Below are 13,729 nucleotides of genomic sequence, written 5' to 3'. Positions count from 1 at the left end.
ATCTTTCTTTCAATCTTTCTTTCAAACTTTCAATCTTTATTTCAATCTTTCAATCTTTCAATCTTTCAATCTTTCAATCTTTCTTTCATTCTTTCTTTCAATATTTCAATCTTTCAATTTTTCTTTCCATCTTTCTTACTTTCATTCTCTCTTTCTTTCAATATTTCTTTCAATCTTTCAATCTTTCTTTCATTCTTTCATTCTTTCTTTCAATCGTTCTTTCATTCTCTCTTTCAATCTTTCATTCTTTCTTTCAATCTTTCAATCTTTCAATCTTTCTTTCATTCTTTTTTTTCATTCTTACTTTTAGTCTTTCAATCTTTCTTTAAATCTTTCATTCTTTAAATCTTTCTTTCTTTCAATCATTCTTTTTTCAATCTTTCTTTCAATCTTTCAATCTTTCGATCTTTCAATCTTTCTTTAATTCTTTTATTCATTCTTTCTTTCAGTCTTTCAATCTTTCTTTAAATCTTTCTTTAAATCTTTCTTTCAATCTTTCAATCTTTCAATTTTTCTTTCATTCTTTCTTTCAATCTTTTTTACTTTCAATCTTTCTTTCAATCTTTCTTACTTTCATTCTCTCTTTCTTTCAATATTCTTTCAATCTTTCAATCTTTCTTTAATTCTTTCATTCTTTCTTTCGCACTTTCAATCTTTCTTTCATTCTTTCTTTCAGTCTTTCAATCTTTATTTCATTCTTTCTTTCAATCTTTCAATCTTTCAATCTTTCTTTCATTCTATCTTTCAATCTTTCAATCTTTCTTTCAATATTTTTTTCAGTCTTTCAATCTTTCTTTCATTCTTTCTTTCAATCTTTCAATCTTTCAATCTTTCTTTCATTCTATCTTTCAATCTTTCAATCTTTCTTTCAATATTTTTTTCAGTCTTTAATACTTTCAATCTTTTTTTCTTTTAATCTTTCTTTCAATCTTTCACTCATTCTTTCCTTCAGTCTTTCAATCTTTCTTTCAATTTTTCTTTCAATCTTTCTTTCAAACTTTCAATCTTACTTTCAATCTTTCTTTCAATCGTTCTTATATTCTTTCTTTCAATCTTTCATTCTTTCTTTCAATCTTTCAATCATTCTTTCTTTCATTCTTTCTTTCAGTCTTTCAACCTTTCTTAAAATCTTTCTTTCAATCTTTCTTTCAAGCTTTCTTTCATTCATTCTTTCAGTCTTTCAAACATTCAACTTTTCCTTCATTCCTTCTTTCAATCTTTATTACTTTCATTCTTTCTTTCAATCTTTCATTCTTTCTTTCAATATTTCTTTCAATCTTTCTTTAATTCTTTCATTCTTTCTTTCGCACTTTCAATCTTTCTTTCATTCTTTCTTTCAGTCTTTCAATCTTTCTTTCATTCTTTCTTTCAATCTTTCAATCTTTCTTTCATTCTATCTTTCAATCTTTCAATCTTTCTTTCAATATTTTTTTCAGTCTTTCAATCTTTTTTTCATTCTTTCTTTCAATCTTTCAATCTTTCAATCTTTCTTTCATTCTATCTTTCAGTCTTTAAATCTTTCTTTCAATATTTTTTTCAGTCTTTAATACTTTCAATCTTTTTTCTTTTAATCTTTCTTTCAATCTTTCACTCATTCTTTCCTTCAGTCTTTCAATCTTTCTTTCAATTTTTCTTTCAATCTTTCTTTCAAACTTTCAACCTTACTTTCAATCTTTCTTTCAATCGTTCTTATATTCTTTCTTTCAATCTTTCATTCTTTCTTTCAATCTTTCAATCATTCTTTCTTTCATTCTTTCTTTCAGTCTTTCAACCTTTCTTAAAATCTTTCTTTCAATCTTTCATTCATTCTTTCAGTCTTTCAAACATTCAATTTTTCCTTCATTCCTTCTTTTAATCTTTATTACTTTCAATCTTTCTTTCAATCTTTCAATCTTTCTTTCATTCTTTCATTCTTTCTTTCAATCGTTCTTTCAATCTTTCCTTCAATCTTTCAATCTTTCTTTCATACTTTCATTCTTTCTTCCAATCTTTCTTTCAATCTTTCAATGTTTCTTTCATTCTTTCATTTTTTCTTTCAACCTTTCAATCTTTCTTTCATTCTTTTTTTTAGTCTTTCAATCTTTCTTTAAATCTTTCTTTCAATCTTTCTTTACAACTTTTAATCTTTCAATCTTTCTTTCATTCTATCTTTCAACCTTTCTTTCAATCTTTCTTTAATTCTTTAATTCAGTCTTAAAATCTTTCTTTCAATCTTTCTTTCTTTAAATATTTTGATCTCTCAAACATTCTTTCTTTTTATCAGTCTTTTTTTGTTTCTTTCATTCATTCTTTCAATTTTTCTTACTTTCAATCTTTCTTTTTTTCAATATTTCTTTCAATCTTTTAATCTTTCATTCATTCTTTCATTCTTTCTTTCAATCTTTCATTCTTTCTTTCAATCTTTCAATCTTTCAATCTCTCTTTTAATCTTTCTTTCATTTTTTCTTTCAGTCTTTCAATCTTTCTTTCAATCTTTCTTTCAATCTTTCTTTCAATCTTTCTTTCAAACTTTCATTCTTTCTTTCAATCTTTCTCTCAATCTTTCTTTCAATCTTTCTTTCTTTTTTCAATCTTTCTTTCAATCTTTCTTTCAATCTTTCAATCATTCAATCTTTCTTTAATTCTTTCTTTCAATCTTTCAATCTTTCAATTTTTCTTTCCATCTTTCTTACTTTCATTCTCTCTTTCTTTCAATATTTCTTTCAATCTTTCAATCTTTCTTTCATTCTTTCATTCTTTCTTTCAATCGTTCTTTCATTCTTTCTTTCAATCTTTCATTCTTTCTTTCAATCTTTCAATCTTTCAATCTTTCTTTCATTCTTTTTTTTCATTCTTACTTTCATTCTTTAAATCTTTCTTTCTTTCAATCATTCTTTTTTCAATCTTTCTTTCAATCTTTCAATCTTTCGATCTTTCAATCTTTCTTTAATTCTTTTATTCATTCTTTCTTTCAGTCTTTCAATCTTTCTTTAAATCTTTCTTTAAATCTTTCTTTCAATCTTTCAATCTTTCAATTTTTCTTTCATTCTTTCTTTCAATCTTTTTTAATTTCAATCTTTCTTTCAATCTTTCTTACTTTCATTCTCTCTTTCTTTCAATATTCTTTCAATCTTTCAATCTTTCTTTCATTCTTTCATTCTTTCTTTCAATCGTTCTTTTATTCTTTCTTTCAATCTTTCATTTTTTCTTTCAATCTTTCAATCTTTCAATCTTTCTTTCATTCTTTCTTTCAATCTTTCTTTCAAGCTTTCTTTCAATCGTTCTTACTTTCAATCTTTCTTTCTTTCTTTCAGTATTTCTTTCAATCTTTCAATCTTTCTTTCATTCTTTCATTCTTTCTCTCAATCTTTCTTTCTTTCAATCTTTCAATCTTTCAATCTTTCTTTCATTCATTCTTTCAGTCTTTCAAACTTTCAATTTTTCCTTTATTCCTTCTTTCAATCTTTATTACTTTCAATCTTTCTTTCAATCTTTCTTTCGTTCTTTCATTCTTTCTTTCAATCGTTCTTTCAATATTTCCTTCAATCTTTCAATCTTTCTTTCATACTTTCATTCTTTCTTTCAATCTTTCTTTCTATCTTTCAATCTTTCTTTCATTCTTTCATTCTTTCTTTCAACCTTTCAATCTTTCTTTCATTCTTTTTTTTAGTCTTTCAATCTTTCTTTAAATCTTTCTTTCAATCTTTCTTTCAAACTTTCAATATTTCAATCTTTCTTTCATTCTATCTTCAACCTTTCTTTCAATCTTTTAATCTTTCATTCATTCTTTCATTCTTTCTTTCAATCTTTCATTCTTTCTTTCAATCTTTCAATCTTTCAATCTCTCTTTTAATCTTTCTTTCAATTTTTCTTTCCATCTTTATTACTTTCATTCTCTCTTTCTTTCAATATTTCTTTCAATCTTTCTTTCATTCTTTCATTCTTTCTTTCAATCGTTCTTTCATTCTTTCTTTCAATCTTTCATTCTTTCTTTCAATCTTTCAATCTTTCAATCTTTCTTTCATTCTTTTTTTTCATTCTTTCATTCTTTCTTTCAATCGTTCTTTCATTCTTTCTTTCAATCTTTCATTCTTTCTTTCAATCTTTCAATCTTTCAATCTTTCTTTCATTCTTTTTTTTCATTCTTACTTTTAGTCTTTCAATCTTTCTTTAAATCTTTCATTCTTTAAATCTTTCTTTCTTTCAATCATTCTTTTTTCAATCTTTCTTTCAATCTTTCAATCTTTCAATCTTTCTTTAATTCTTTTATTCATTCTTTCTTTCAGTCTTTCAATCTTTCTTTCAATCTTTCTTACTTTCATTCTCTCTTTCTTTCAATATTCTTTCAATCTTTCAATCTTTCTTTCATTCTTTCATTCTTTCTTTCAATCGTTCTTTTATTCTTTCTTTCAATCTTTCAATCTTTCTTTCAATCTTTCATTCTTTCAATCTTTCTTTCATTCTTTCTTTCAATCTTTCTTTCAAGCTTTCTTTCAATCGTTCTTACTTTCAATCTTTCTTTCTTTCTTTCAGTATTTCTTTCAATCTTTCAATCTTTCTTTCATTCTTTCATTCTTTCTTTCAATCTTTCTTTCTTTCAATCTTTCAATCTTTCTTTCATTCATTCTTTCAGTCTTTCAAACTTTCAATTTTTCCTTCATTCCTTCTTTCAATCTTTATTACTTTCAATCTTTCTTTCAATCTTTCAATCTTTCTTTCATTCTTTCATTCTTTCTTTCAATCTTTCTTTCAATATTTCTTTCTTTCTTTCAATCTTTCTTTCAATCTTTCTTTCAAACTTTCAATCTTTATTTCAATCTTTCAATCTTTCAATCTTTCTTTCAATCTTTCAATCTTTCATTCATTCTTTCTTTCAATATTTCAATCTTTCAATCTTTCTTTCATTCATTCTTTAAATCTTTCAATCTTTCTTTCATTCTTTCTTTCAATCTATCTTACTTTCAATCCATCTTTCTTTCAATATTTCTTCCAATCGTTCAATCTTTCTTTCATTCTTTCTTTCAATCTTTCTTTTGTTAATTCTTTCAATCTTTCTTTCAATATTTCTTTCAATCTTTCTTTCTTTAAATCTTTCTTTCAATCTTTCTTTCAAACTTTCAATCTTTATTTCAATCTTTCAATCTTTCAATCTTTCTTACATTCGTTCTTTCAATCTTTCTTTAATTATTTCTTTCATTCTTTCTTTCAGTCTTTCAATCTTTCTTTAAATCTTTCTTTCAATCTTTCTTTCAATCTTTCAATCTTTCTTTCATTCTTTCATTCTTTCTTTCAATCGTTCTTTCATTCTTTCTTTCAATTTTTCATTCTTTCTTTCAATCTTTCAATCTTTCAATCTTTCTTTCAATCTTTCTTTCTTTCAATCTTTCTTTCAATCTTTCTTTCAATCTTTCTTTCATTCTTTCCTTCAGTCTTTCAATCTTTCTTTCAATCTTTCTTTTTTTCAATCTTTCTTTCAATCTTTCGTTCATTCTTTCTTTCAATCTTTCTTTCAATCTTTCAATCTTTCTTTCAATATTTCTTTCAATCTTTCTTACTTTCAATCTTTCTTTCCTTAAATCTTTCTTTCAATCTTTCTTTCAAACTTTCAATCATTATTTCAATCTTTCAATCTTTCAATCTTTCTTTCAATCTTTCAATCTTTCTTTCAATATTTCTTTCAATCTTTCTTTCTTTAAATCTTTCTTTCAAACTTTCTTTCAAACATTCAATCTTTCTTTCAATCTTTCAATCTTTCAATCTTTCTTTCATTCTTTCTTTCAGTCTTTCAACCTTTTTTTCAATCATTCTGTCAATCTTTCAATCTTTCTTTCATTCTTTCTTTCAATCTTTCAATCTTGCTTTCATTCTTTCTTACTTTCAATTTTTCTATCTTTCAATATTGGTTCCAATCGTTCAATCTTTCTTTCATTATTTCTTTCAATCTTTCTTTCTTTCAATCTTTCTTTCCAACTTTCTTTCAATCTTTCTTTCATTCTTTCTTTCAATATTTCCTTTTTCAATCTTTCTTCCAATCTTTCTTTCAATTGTTTAATCTTTCATTCTTTCTTTCATTCATTCATTCTTTCTTTCAATCGTTCTTTCATTCTTTCTTTCAATCTTTCAATCTTTCTTTAAATATTTCTTTCGATCTTTAATACTTTCAATCTTTTTTCAAACATTCAATCTTTCTTTCAATATTTCAATCTTTCAATCTTTCTTTCATTCTTTCTTTCAATCTTTCAATCTTTCTTTCATTAATTCTTTCAATCTTTCTTACTTTCAATCTTTCTTTGTTTAAATCTCTCTTTCAAACTTTCTTTCAATCTTTCAATCTTTTTTTCATTCTTTCATTCTTTCTTTCAACCTTTCAATCTTTCTTTCATTCTTTTTTTTAGTCTTTCAATCTTTCTTTAAATCTTTCTTTCAATCTTTCTTTACAACTTTCAATCTTTCAATCTTTCTTTCATTCTATCTTTCAACCTTTCTTTAAATCTTTCTTTAATTCTTTAATTCAGTCTTAAAATCTTTCTTTCAATCTTTCTTTCTTTAAATATTTTGATCTCTCAAACATTCTTTCTTTTTATCAGTCTTTTTTTGTTTCTTTCATTCATTCTTTCAATTTTTCTTACTTTTAATCTTTCTTTTTTTCAATATTTCTTTCAATCTTTTAATCTTTCATTCATTCTTTCATTCTTTCTTTCAATCTTTCATTCTTTCTTTCAATCTTTCAATCTTTCAATCTCTCTTTTAATCTTTCTTTCATTTTTTCTTTCAGTCTTTCAATCTTTCTTTCAATCTTTCTTTCAATCTTTCTTTCAAACTTTCATTCTTTCTTTCAATCTTTCTTTCAATCTTTCTTTCAATCTTTCTTTCTTTTTTCAATCTTTCTTTCAATCTTTTTTTTCATTCTTACTTTTAGTCTTTCAATCTTTCTTTAAATCTTTTTTTCTTTAAATCTTTCTTTCTTCAATCTTTCTTTCAATTTTTCTTTCAATCTTTCAATCATTCAATCTTTCTTTAATTCTTTCTTTCAATCTTTCAATCTTTCAATTTTTCTTTCCATCTTTCTTACTTTCATTCTCTCTTTCTTTCAATATTTCTTTCAATCTTTCAATCCTTCTTTCATTCTTTCATTCTTTCTTTAAATCTTTCTTTCAATCTTTCTTTCAAACTTTCAATCTTTATTTCAATCTTTCAATCTTTCAATCTTTCAATCTTTCAATCTTTCTTTCATTCTTTCTTTCAATATTGCAATCTTTCAATCTTTCTTTCAATCTTTCTTTCATCCTTTCTTTCAATCTTTCGTTCAATATTTCTTTCAATCTTTCTTACTTTCAATCTTTCTTTGTTTAAATCATTCTTTCAATCTTTCTTTCAATCTTTCTTTCAATCTTTCTTTCAATCTTTCTTTCAATCTTTCAATCTTTCTTTCATTCTTTCTTTCAATATTTCAATCTTTCAATATTTCTTTCATTCTTTCTTGCAATCTTTCAATCTTTCTTTGATTCTTTCTTTCAATTTTTCTTACTTTCAATCTTTCTTTCAATCTGCCTTTCATTCTTTCTTTCAGTCTTTCAATATTTCTTTCATTATTTCTTTCAATCTTTCTTTTGTTATTTCTTTCAATCTTTATTTCTTTCAATCTTACATTCCATCTTTCTTGCAATCTTTCTTTCAATTGTTTAATCTTTCAATGTTTCTTTCATTCTTTCTTTCAGTCTTTCAATCTTTTTTTCAATCTGTCTTTCATTCTTTCTTTCAATCTTTCTGTCCGTCATTCTTTCTTTCAGTCTTTCTTTCAATCATTCAATCTTTCAATCTTTCTTTCTTTCAATCTTTCTTTCAATCTTACTTTCATTCTTTATTTCAATCTTTGTTTCATTCTTTCTTTAAATCTTTCTTTCAATCTTTCTTTCAAACTTTCAATCTTTATTTCAATCTTTCAATCTTTCTTTCAATCTTTCTTTCAATCTTTCAATCTTTCTTTCATTCTTTCTTTCAATATTTCAATCTTTCAATATTTCTTTCATTCTTTCTTGCAATCTTTCAATCTTTCTTTCATTCTTTCTTTCAATCTTTCTTACTTTCAATCTTTCTTTCAATCTGCCTTTCATTCTTTCTTTCAGTCTTTCAATCTTTCTATAAATCTTTCTTTCAATCTTTCTTTCAAACTTTCAATCTTTCTTTCATTCTTTCTTTCAATCTTTCTTTCATTCTTTCTTTCAATCTTTCTTTCAATCTTTCTTTCAATCTTTCTTTCAATCTTTCAATCTTTCTTTCATTCTTTCTTTCAATATTTCAATCTTTCAATATTTCTTTCATTCTTTCTTGCAATCTTTCAATCTTTCTTTCATTCTTTGTTTCAATCTTTCTTACTTTCAATCTTTCTTTCAATCTGCCTTTCATTCTTTCTTTCAGTCTTTCAATCTTTCTTTAAATCTTTCTTTCAATCTTTCTTTCAAACTTTCAATCTTTCTTTCATTCTTTCTTTCAATCTTTCTTTCATTCTTTCTTTCAATCTTTCTGTCTGTCAATCTTTCTTTCAGTCTTTCTTTCTTTCAGTCATTCAATCTTTCAATCTTTCCTTCAATATTTTTTTCTTTCAATATTTCTTTCATTCTTTCTTTCAATCTTTCAATCTTTCAATCTTTCTTTCATTCTATCTTTCAATCTTTCAATCTTTCTTTCAATATTTTTTTCAGTCTTTAATACTTTCAATCTTTTTTTCTTTTAATCTTTCTTTCAATCTTTCACTCATTCTTTCCTTCAGTCTTTCAATCTTTCTTTCAAACTTTCAATCTTACTTTCAATCTTTCTTTCAATCGTTCTTATATTCTTTCTTTCAATCTTTCATTCTTTCTTTCAATCTTTCAATCATTCTTTCTTTCATTCTTTCTTTCAGTCTTTCAACCTTTCTTAAAATCTTTCTTTCAATCTTTCTTTCAAGCTTTCTTTCATTCATTCTTTCAGTCTTTCAAACATTCAATTTTTCCTTCATTCCTTCTTTCAATCTTTATTACTTTCAATCTTTCTTTCAATCTTTCAATCTTTCTTTCATTCTTTCATTCTTTCTTTCAATCGTTCTTTCAATCTTTCCTTCGATCTTTCAATCTTTCTTTCATACTTTCATTCTTTCTTCCAATCTTTCTTTCAATCTTTCAATCTTTCTTTCATTCTTTCATTCTTTCTTTCAACCTTTCAATCTTTCTTTCATTCATTTTTTTAGTCTTTCAATCTTTCTTTAAATCTTTCTTACAATCTTTCTTTACAACTTTCAATCTTTCAATCTTTCTTTCATTCTATCTTTCAACCTTTCTTTCAATCTTTCTTTAATTCTTTAATTCAGTCTTAAAATCTTTCTTTCAATCTTTCTTTCTTTAAATATTTTGATCTCTCAAACATTCTTTCTTTTTATCAGTCTTTTTTTGTTTCTTTCATTCATTCTTTCAATTTTTCTTACTTTCAATCTTTCTTTTTTTCAATATTTCTTTCAATCTTTTAATCTTTCATTCATTCTTTCATTCTTTCTTTCAATCTTTCATTCTTTCTTTCAATCTTTCAATCTTTCAATCTCTCTTTTAATCTTTCTTTCATTTTTTCTTTCAGTCTTTCAATCTTTCTTTCAATCTTTCTTTCAAACTTTCATTCTTTCTTTCAATCTTTCTTTCAATCTTTCTTTCAATCTTTCTTTCTTTTTTCAATCTTTCTTTCAATCTTTTTTTTCATTCTTACTTTTAGTCTTTCAATCTTTCTTTAAATCTTTTTTTCTTTAAATCTTTCTTTCTTCAATCTTTCTTTCAATTTTTCTTTCAATCTTTCAATCATTCAATCTTTCTTTAATTCTTTCTTTCAATCTTTCAATCTTTCAATTTTTCTTTCCATCTTTCTTACTTTCATTCTCTCTTTCTTTCAATATTTCTTTCAATCTTTCAATCTTTCTTTCATTCTTTCATTCTTTCTTTCAATCGTTCTTTCATTCTTTCTTTCAATCTTTCATTCTTTCTTTCAATCTTTCAATCTTCCACGTTGGTGGAACGAGCTGCCAAAAATGACCAGAGCGGGGACCTCCCTCTCTGTCTTTAAGAAGCACCTGAAGACCCAGCTCTTCAGTGAGTACCTCCTGTCCTAATCTACAATTACTTAGCACCACCTTGCAGAATTTATTGTTACACCAATGTTGTTGTTACACTAATCTCTGTCGCAATGTAGCTGAATGTTATTCTCCCTTGTAAGTCGCTTTGGATAAAAGCGTCTGCTAAATGACTAAATGTAAATGTAAATGTAATCTTTCTTTGTTTAAATCTTTCTTTCAATCATTCTTTCAAACTTTCAATCATTATTTCAATCTTTCATTCTTTCCATCTTTCTTGCAATCTTTCTTTCAATTGTTTAATCTTTCAATGTTTCTTTCATTCTTTCTTGCAGTCTTTCAATCTTTTTTTCAATCTTTCTTTCATTCTTTCTTTCAATCTTTCCGTCCGTCATTCTTTCTTTCAGTCTTTCTATCAATCATTCAATCTTTCAATCTTTCTTTCTTTCAATCTTTCTTTCAATCTTTCTTTCATTCTTTATTTCAATCTTTCTTTCAATCTTTCTTTCAATCTTTCTTTCAATCTTTCTTTCTTTCTTTAAATCTTTCTTTCAATCTTTCTTTCAATCTTTCTTTCTTACTTTCAATCTTTCTTTCAGTCTTTCTTTCAATATTTCAATCTTTCAATATTTCTTTCATTCTTTCTTGCAATCTTTCAATCTTTCTTTTATTCTTTCTTTCAATCTTTCTTACTTTCAATCTTTCTTTCAATCTGCCTTTCATTCTTTCTTTCAGTCTTTCAATCTTTCTTTAAATCTTTCTTTAAATCTTTCTTTCAATCATTCTTTCAAACTTTCAATCTTTATTTCAATCTTTCAATCTTTCAATCTTTCTTTCAATCTTTCAATCTTTCTTTCATTCTTTCTTTCAATATTTCAATCTTTCAATCTTTCTTTCATTCTTTCTTTAAATCTTTCAATCTTTCTTTCATTCTTACTTTCAATCTATCTTACTTTCAATCTTTCTTTCTTTCAATATTTCTTCCAATCGTTCAATCTTTCTTTCATTCTTTCTTTCAATCTTTCTTTTGTTATTTCTTTCAATCTTTCTTTCTTTCCATCTTTCTTTCAATCTTTCTTTTATTCTTTCTTTCAATCTTTCTTTTTTCAATCTTTCTTGCAATCTTTCTTTCAATTGTTTAATCTTTCAATATTTCTTTTATTATTTCTTTCAATCTTTCTTTCATTCTTTCTTTCAATCTTTCTGTCTGTCAATCTTTCTTTCAGTCTTTCTTTCAATCATTCAATCTTTCAATCTTTCCTTCAATATTTCTTTCTTTCAATCTTTCTTTCAATCTTTCTTTCATTCTTTCCTTCAGTCGTTCAATCTTTCTTTCAATCTTTCTTTTTTTCAATCTTTCTTTCAATCTTTCTTTCATCCTTTCTTTCAATCTTTCATTCAATATTTCTTTCAATCTTTCTTACTTTCAATCTTTCTTTGTTTAAATCTTGCTTTCAATCTTTCTTTCAAACTTTGAATCATTATTTCAATCTTTCATTCTTTCAATCTTTCTTTCAATCTTTCTTTCAATCTTTCAATCTTTCTTTCATTCTTTCTTTCAATATTTCAATCTTTCAATCTTTCTTTCAATCTTTCTTTCTTTTTTCAATCTTTCTTTCAATCTTTTTTTTCATTCTTACTTTTAGTCTTTCAATCTTTCTTTAAATCTTTTTTTCTTTAAATCTTTCTTTCTTCAATCTTTCTTTCAATTTTTCTTTCAATCTTTCAATCATTCAATCTTTCTTTAATTCTTTCTTTCAATCTTTCAATCTTTCAATTTTTCTTTCCATCTTTCTTACTTTCATTCTCTCTTTCTTTCAATATTTCTTTCAATCTTTCAATCCTTCTTTCATTCTTTCATTCTTTCTTTAAATCTTTCTTTCAATCTTTCTTTCAAACTTTCAATCTTTATTTCAATCTTTCAATCTTTCAATCTTTCAATCTTTCAATCTTTCTTTCATTCTTTCTTTCAATATTTCAATCTTTCAATCTTTCTTTCAATCTTTCTTTCATCCTTTCTTTCAATCTTTCGTTCAATATTTCTTTCAATCTTTCTTACTTTCAATCTTTCTTTGTTTAAATCATTCTTTCAATCTTTCTTTCAATCTTTCTTTCAATCTTTCTTTCAATCTTTCTTTCAATCTTTCAATCTTTCTTTCATTCTTTCTTTCAATATTTCAATCTTTCAATATTTCTTTCATTCTTTCTTGCAATCTTTCAATCTTTCTTTGATTCTTTCTTTCAATTTTTCTTACTTTCAATCTTTCTTTCAATCTGCCTTTCATTCTTTCTTTCAGTCTTTCAATATTTCTTTCATTATTTCTTTCAATCTTTCTTTTGTTATTTCTTTCAATCTTTATTTCTTTCAATCTTACATTCCATCTTTCTTGCAATCTTTCTTTCAATTGTTTAATCTTTCAATGTTTCTTTCATTCTTTCTTTCAGTCTTTCAATCTTTTTTTCAATCTGTCTTTCATTCTTTCTTTCAATCTTTCTGTCCGTCATTCTTTCTTTCAGTCTTTCTTTCAATCATTCAATCTTTCAATCTTTCTTTCTTTCAATCTTTCTTTCAATCTTACTTTCATTCTTTATTTCAATCTTTGTTTCATTCTTTCTTTAAATCTTTCTTTCAATCTTTCTTTCAAACTTTCAATCTTTATTTCAATCTTTCAATCTTTCTTTCAATCTTTCTTTCAATCTTTCAATCTTTCTTTCATTCTTTCTTTCAATATTTCAATCTTTCAATATTTCTTTCATTCTTTCTTGCAATCTTTCAATCTTTCTTTCATTCTTTCTTTCAATCTTTCTTACTTTCAATCTTTCTTTCAATCTGCCTTTCATTCTTTCTTTCAGTCTTTCAATCTTTCTATAAATCTTTCTTTCAATCTTTCTTTCAAACTTTCAATCTTTCTTTCATTCTTTCTTTCAATCTTTCTTTCATTCTTTCTTTCAATCTTTCTTTCAATCTTTCTTTCAATCTTTCTTTCAATCTTTCAATCTTTCTTTCATTCTTTCTTTCAATATTTCAATCTTTCAATATTTCTTTCATTCTTTCTTGCAATCTTTCAATCTTTCTTTCATTCTTTGTTTCAATCTTTCTTACTTTCAATCTTTCTTTCAATCTGCCTTTCATTCTTTCTTTCAGTCTTTCAATCTTTCTTTAAATCTTTCTTTCAATCTTTCTTTCAAACTTTCAATCTTTCTTTCATTCTTTCTTTCAATCTTTCTTTCATTCTTTCTTTCAATCTTTCTGTCTGTCAATCTTTCTTTCAGTCTTTCTTTCTTTCAGTCATTCAATCTTTCAATCTTTCCTTCAATATTTTTTTCTTTCAATATTTCTTTCATTCTTTCTTTCAATCTTTCAATCTTTCAATCTTTCTTTCATTCTATCTTTCAATCTTTCAATCTTTCTTTCAATATTTTTTTCAGTCTTTAATACTTTCAATCTTTTTTTCTTTTAATCTTTCTTTCAATCTTTCACTCATTCTTTCCTTCAGTCTTTCAATCTTTCTTTCAAACTTTCAATCTTACTTTCAATCTTTCTTTCAATCGTTCTTATATTCTTTCTTTCAATCTTTCATTCTTTCTTTCAATCTTTCAATCATTCTTTCTTTCATTCTTTCTTTCAGTCTTTCAACCTTTCTTAAAATCTTTCTTTCA

This window comes from Zeus faber, assembly GCF_960531495.2.
Source record: "Zeus faber genome assembly, chromosome: 11".
Taxonomy (NCBI): domain Eukaryota; kingdom Metazoa; phylum Chordata; class Actinopteri; order Zeiformes; family Zeidae; genus Zeus; species Zeus faber.
The sequence above is the reverse complement of the archived record's forward strand: the minus strand, read 5'-3'. Positions refer to the sequence as shown.